Here is a 6754-nt window from a genome sequence, read left to right as displayed (position 1 = left end):
GGCCTAACGCCGCCCCTGCTGTGGTCTTTTAATGTGTTATGCATACGAGTGTGTGTACCTGTGTGTATGTGTGTGTGTGTGTGTGTGTGTGTGTGTGTGTGTGTGTGTGTGTGTGTGTGTGTGTGTGTGTGTGTGTGTGTGTGTGTGTGTGTGTGTGTGTGTGTGTGTGTGTGCCTTGGAATGGTTTGTGGATTGGGGGGGTGAAACCGTCATAATTGTTTTGTGTGGGAAAGGGAGGGAATGTGGGTTATATGGTTCATTTTAATATGTTAAGCACTTAGTGTTGCTTGCTTTGCATGAAAAGTGCTACATAAATAAAGTTTGATTTGATTTGATTTGATTTGATTTGGTGGAACACCAAACTTTAACAGATCAGCATTGGCTAACCTGCAGTGTAATCTCTCCTAGTAGCGGTCCAGGTCTTAATCTATCTAATCACATTTTTTTTAATATACTCTTCTAATTTTTATAAAATGTTTGGATCATTTTTTAAATATTTTATTTTTTAAATTGTTATTTTTGTGAAGCACCTCATGATTTTTATTTTGAGAGGTGCTATAAGATAATTTCTTCTTATGAGGTTGAATCACACAAACATGAGATTTAAAATCTTATTTGTAGTAAATCATGACCAGTTGTTCCTTTTGAGTGGCAATGATCAGCTTCTTTTTGTTCCGCTACATCTTATTTGCTTCATAAATATTGCCTTATGCCGAGGCTGTCGGAATGAATTCCACATGGAGCTTGTGCATATTAAGAGGTTTGTGTAGATTGGATGCTGAGCTCGTGCACATAAGGAGCGACATTCATTCAATGTGAGTCAGTGAAACAGTGCCCTCTGGAGAATCTGATGGTAACAGAATATGGTGTAACCTGTCAACATGCCACTGTGTGATTCTGTAGTCACAGAGCTCTCACAGTTAATGTAGATTTCAGAATCAGATCATGTCTGTTTAGGATTCAGACAATTATCTCTAATTTTACATCCTGCCTGCTACAGACGACAAATGTGAATATGGATAACTGATTGAAAAACAACAGATTTACTTTTAACTCAAGAGCAATTACAACTGAGTATTATGGAAGGCCAACGTGGTGGAAAACAGAGCTGCACTAAAAAATTTCTGCTTTTCCCTTCAGTGGTTGCCACAGCAAATCACCTATCTGCATTTAGACCTTGCCCAACCCTTTAAAAACAACCCAAAACAGCTCAAGTTTACAGCAGCAACTCACACAAAAGCAACAAACCAATATTTAAAGATACGTTAAAAAAAACAAATTGCATAGAAACAGGAAAAAGATCAGATTAATGATAGCAGTGATTATTGCACTGGATGACTGTCTTTGGTTGTGCACTGTTTAAACAATTTGAGGCTACTTTTAAATATGTTAGTAATATTAACCCTTTTTATGAATGTACTTCATGTATGAGTGAGTTTGTGCAGATAGATAAATTAAGAAAATGACAAATACAGAAAAAAGGAAATGTAAAAACGGTTATTTAAAAAACTCAAAACACTGCTTGGACGTGTTTTCTCCTTCTTATTTTAATGCGTGGCTGAAGTATTGGATCGGGACTCTGTGTCAGCAGATACTCAATAAGTCGGACTCCGACCAGGACAAAAAATTATTTTTTAATTAAAAGTTAGTTTAATTCTTTTTTTATTAAATAACATTAACATCTATAAATAACACAAAATAAAATATTTTTGCTTAGTTTGTTGTTATTTTGCTTTAACCAAGTGATCTCTCTTTATCTGAATTTTTAGAAATGTATTGAATCGTGAATCTGTTTAAAAAATCTTGCTCTATGTGTGCCCCTTTTTAACTTTGAGCACCCGGCCCTTCAAAAGTCTCTGCACAGCCCTGTTCCTTATCGCGGATGTGACAAATAGCCTGAGACTTCCATCTTGAAGTCCACAGGAAACCAACTCACAAAGACCAGCATTTGCATTTCGACTCACATCACCCACCGGAGCACTAAATGTCAGTCATCAGGACTTCACACCATCGGGCTGGGAATATTCCCTCTAAGACTGAAGGAAAGCAAAAAGAAGAGAAAGACATCAGGGAAGTTCTCCAGAACTGCAGATACCCTACCGGGCCTTTGTGAAATCAGTTGATCCCAGCCTTACAGCCCCACCCTCAGCTCCTCCTCTCTTCCCTTTTTTGGAATTGTCTGGGCTTGACGGAACCTGTGACACGGTCAAAATGGCGGTGGTGGCCACCTCCCATTTGGCCTCATATTGGATATTGGAGCCTATGGAAAGGAGATGTCCAGTGTATTTATGTCAATGGTATAAATGAATTCTCAAACTGCTGATTGAAACATGTGCCCCTGTTCTAATAAGCCATTTTATGTCCACTTTGATGTGTCAGAAACCATTAGTTCATTCGCATGAAAATGGCAGCATTCTATTTTTCTGTGAATAAATTCGCTCTGCAGTTAAAAAAATACAGCATTCATTGCTGTTTTTTTTCTAACTGGAGAGCGAATTTTCAGAGCGGCAGATTAAATTTACAAACGCTTTATTAATTGGGGGCGTTTATTTAATCTGCTGCTCTGAAAATGCACTCTGCAGTTAGAAAATTAGAATGCTGCTTTTTTTTCTAATCGCACAAGAGCGCATTTTCAGAGCAGATTAAATTTACAAACGCATCCAATTAATATAGTGTTCGTAAATTTCATCTGCCGCTCGAAAAATACTCTGTTAGAAAAAAAAGCTGCATTGATGCCGTTTTTCTTTCTTGTCTTTTTTCTTTTTTTTTACTGCAGAACGCTTCCCACAGATCATTAGAATGCGGAGCATTCTATCACGCTAAAACATTATGAAAGGTTTAAAAAAAAAGTCGGGCTCGGGTCGGGCCAGAGAATCCTGAAAACCTTTTCGGACCGGGTCGGGCTGGGGCTCCACCCCCTCGGGCCGGGCCGGACACGGGCTCAGATTTTAGGCCCGTGCAGGGCTCTACACACACATACACACACAAATCTTTAGTTACACACACACACAAATCTAGATAATCTAGATACACATGCACAAATCTAGTTACACACACACACACACACACACACACACACACACACAGATCTTTTGAGACTTTTTACTCCCCATACTTCTCCATCTATGACAAGCCTGCACTGAAGTTTCACTTCGGTTCAGTCTTTTTTCTTTTACTTCATTGACAACCCTGTACATGTGTGCACCAGAGCAACCAGGAAAACATGGAATGGATTTCAGCAGCATGCTTAATTTTTAATGGATCAGGTGGAATGGATTTCTTTGAGAACGCTCAAAAGAGTGCAAGGCAGACTAAATGTGGAGGGGGACAGGTCCCCTTCCAACATAATGCTTCCACACCTATGGTTAAACCAACAACAGCCTTCCCTGTAGCGAGTCGATATGGGTGAGTCCATGAACGTTAAGTGACAGACGAAGATCTGTCAGGATTTTCTGTTCATAGAGTTTCACCCTCTACCTTCTGACAGAAGCTAATGCAGGAAATTTATACAGGACATATTCAGGCTGCATGTTGAACTCAGAGTGACCGATCATTTTCCAAAATAAAAGGTAAGAAACAGTTTTCCAATTAAGGACCTCTTTAAAATAGATCAGAACTAACAATTAAGCCAACAATACTGACTTTACCCTTGTTCTATTCCACCTAAAACACTGTCTTCACAGCAACCTTATATTTTGCAGAAAAAGGCAGCTAACTCAAAGATCTGAGTGGCGTGAAGAATCCAGTGTTGCATTGAAAAACCATGAAAATAGTACAAAACACAGCAAGAATTTATCACCATGGAAAGAATTGGTAGCTTGATGTGAAAAAGTTAGTTTGTTGGGTTTATATGTCTATATATATATATATATATATATATATATATATATATATATATATATATATATATATATATATAATTGAGCTTTAACTGAATTGTCACATATTGCTGCTGTTTATTACAATTGATTAAATAAATGTACAGTTGACATGAAGTCTTTTGTGGTTGTGAGTTTTTCTGGTGTGTTTTCTTTGGTAATGATGGTGGTAGGATTGTAAATGTTTAAGGACACTTCACTGAATTGTTCTGCAGATGTTTTCATGTGCAATGTCATTGTGAATATTAAAATTACAAGATGTTCATAATTTGTTGAGATAACAGAGTGAAATTTTCGAGAAACTTCATGACACTGGAGGCCTATAAATTATTAAGCCCAAGACCTTGGGTGTGCTTTTCAACTCATAGCAAAGGCACTCAAAGGAGTAAAAATCACCACACAATATGTGTTTAGTTCTAAAAATAGCAGCCACTCCTCTCTTCTGTTACACTTAGCCTCCCCGGAATTACTGCCTCTGTTGAGCCTTCTTCACCAACTGGTGAGGTCATCGATGATGTGGACTCCTCGGTGCTAAAAGCAGTTTGCCTTCTCCACCTCAAGGTGTGGAATATAAGGTGGTTTATAAAATCTTCCTTCCTTCGTCGTGTCCGCCATCATCTCCTTGGTCTGGTCTGCATTGAGAGTCCATGCAATTTGTCACTAGAGTGTCCGCATCCCTCCTGTAGCCTGCCTCTTCCCTGTTAGACATTGGGATTGTCTACAGACTTCAGGATGTTGTCAGAGAGAGATACAGCACAGTCATGGATGAACAGCCCTGCAAGGAACCAATTTTTGTAGTAATGATGGCTGAAGTCCTGTTGCCAACCCTGACCAACTAGTCAGCATGTCAGAAAGGGTTTCACAGGAAATGAAAGTTTTTGGATGTTTTGCTCTGCCTTTGTGTTTGACTTCCTGTCTGGCTTGATCTGAACTTTTTGAGTTTGATGTGTTTTGGAAGCGCAGCGTGTAAAAAGTAGACTCAACCCCTTCGCTAATGGGCCACTTCCAGAACGTTACACTTAGCTGCCGGTGGAAAGAACTCTGCCCTCTATGGGGCCTAATTGCTGCGTAGTATGTTTCGTGGCCGTTTCACGCCGCTTTCACATCCAATGGAAGAAGGGGTTAGGCTTGCATGCACACAGACGGGTCAGTGGTGTCTGCTCTGGATGTGGGATGGCACCACTCCCTCGAAGTACTTTATGACTGGAGAGAGTGCCCCTGGCTTGTTGTCATTCAGGAAGGATGGCTGATCCGTACATCTGTTTATCAAATGCAGGGTTTTGTTTGTCGCTGAAGCATGAAGGCATTTGAATGTCCGTGTGTTTTTTAACTTGGACTTCATTGTCATCTGTCCTTCAAGTACAGAATAAACTGTTTGAAAACACATTTAATTAATTTTATTAGTCTAAAACACCACATCACAGATAAGAATAAAATAAAATAAAATGGAAACTAATGTTTAGAAACTGGAAAGTCGCTGTTTTACTGTCACTGTTTTTACAGTCATGTTTGCTTTATTAAGTCAAGTTGTACGAATAGTGCGCACAATTTTGGTTTGTGGTAAAAAGTCAGTGAGGGTTAGTGATCCCATTTAAAACCTTTAAGAACCTATTCTTTTTCCATTTTTATTATGCCTTTAATCAGTAAAAATCTTTAAATTAATTATAAAAAAATCTAACTAAATCAGTAGCCTGTATATCTCAAAATTCCATCATTCCTGGTCTTTCTAAGGACTTTTGTTTTGTGGCGTACCCCAAGGCTCTGTTTTGGGTCCACTGTTGTTACTACTGTACACACACCCTCTTGGACAGAAAACTGATTCTTTTCATAATGTCACCTATATGCAGATGAATTTCAGCTGTACTGCTCCTTTAAGGATTCTGAATTCTACAAACTGTCTGATTTACTAGCTGGCAGGAAGATAACTTCCTTCAGTTAAACTCTGAAAAGACTGAATGTCTGATCATTGCCCCTGAGAGCATGGTTTCCCTGATTAATCCAAAACATGGACATTTATCCTCTGCCGTCAAGATGAACTTACAGTTTTTTTCGATTGTTAAAACTCAAAAATCAGAAATGAGGCACGAATTTCACAACCTCTACTTCAATTCCCAATCGCCTGACTCCATTTATCACTACTTAAGATTTCCTTACCATATTAGCTCTCTGATTGTCCTCCTTTACACTCTGATATCAATTTCACATCACCATGCTGTCAAAACACAGCACACAATTTTCACGTTTACACAACTTGTCAAACAAACTCTCAAAGCTTCAATCAACAACACACAAATATTCAAATCTCTAAACTTTCGGGTCTGGCGAGCAATTTGCAATCAGGGACTGCAGCATAAAAGTAAGTTTCCACAAGGCTACCCAGGTGTGTGAGTGGTTTCAGGACCACCCACGGTTTTCCATTTTATACCTTCCACCTTATTCCCCCTTCCTCAATCCCATTGAGGAGTTTTTCTCAGCCTGGAGGTGGAAGGTGTACGAAAGGAATCCACAGAGCCAGGTCCCACTGTTTCAAGCCATGGAGGAGGCTTGTAGAGATGTGGCCTTTGAGGCCTGTCAGGGCTTCATGAGGCACTCGAGGCAGTACTTCCAGCGCTGTTTGGACCAGGAGGACATCGCCTGTGATGTTGATGAGGCCCTCTGGCCAGACAGAGACCGGCGGCATGATGCCCCATGATTATGCTTGAATGGGAGAGGGGGTGGAGGTGGTTACTGTAACTGTAAAAATAAAATGTTTTGTCTCAAAATTTGTGGGGTGGGGTGGCCGGGGGTGAGGGGGGGTGGTGTGGGGTTGGGGGGGTTGGCTGGGGTAACTGTAAAAATAAAATGTTTTGTCTCAAAATCTCTGTGTGTGTGTGTGT

The sequence above is a fragment of the Nothobranchius furzeri genome, chromosome 7 (genome assembly GCF_043380555.1).
Source record: "Nothobranchius furzeri strain GRZ-AD chromosome 7, NfurGRZ-RIMD1, whole genome shotgun sequence".
NCBI lineage: Eukaryota > Metazoa > Chordata > Actinopteri > Cyprinodontiformes > Nothobranchiidae > Nothobranchius > Nothobranchius furzeri.
The sequence above is the reverse complement of the archived record's forward strand: the minus strand, read 5'-3'. Positions refer to the sequence as shown.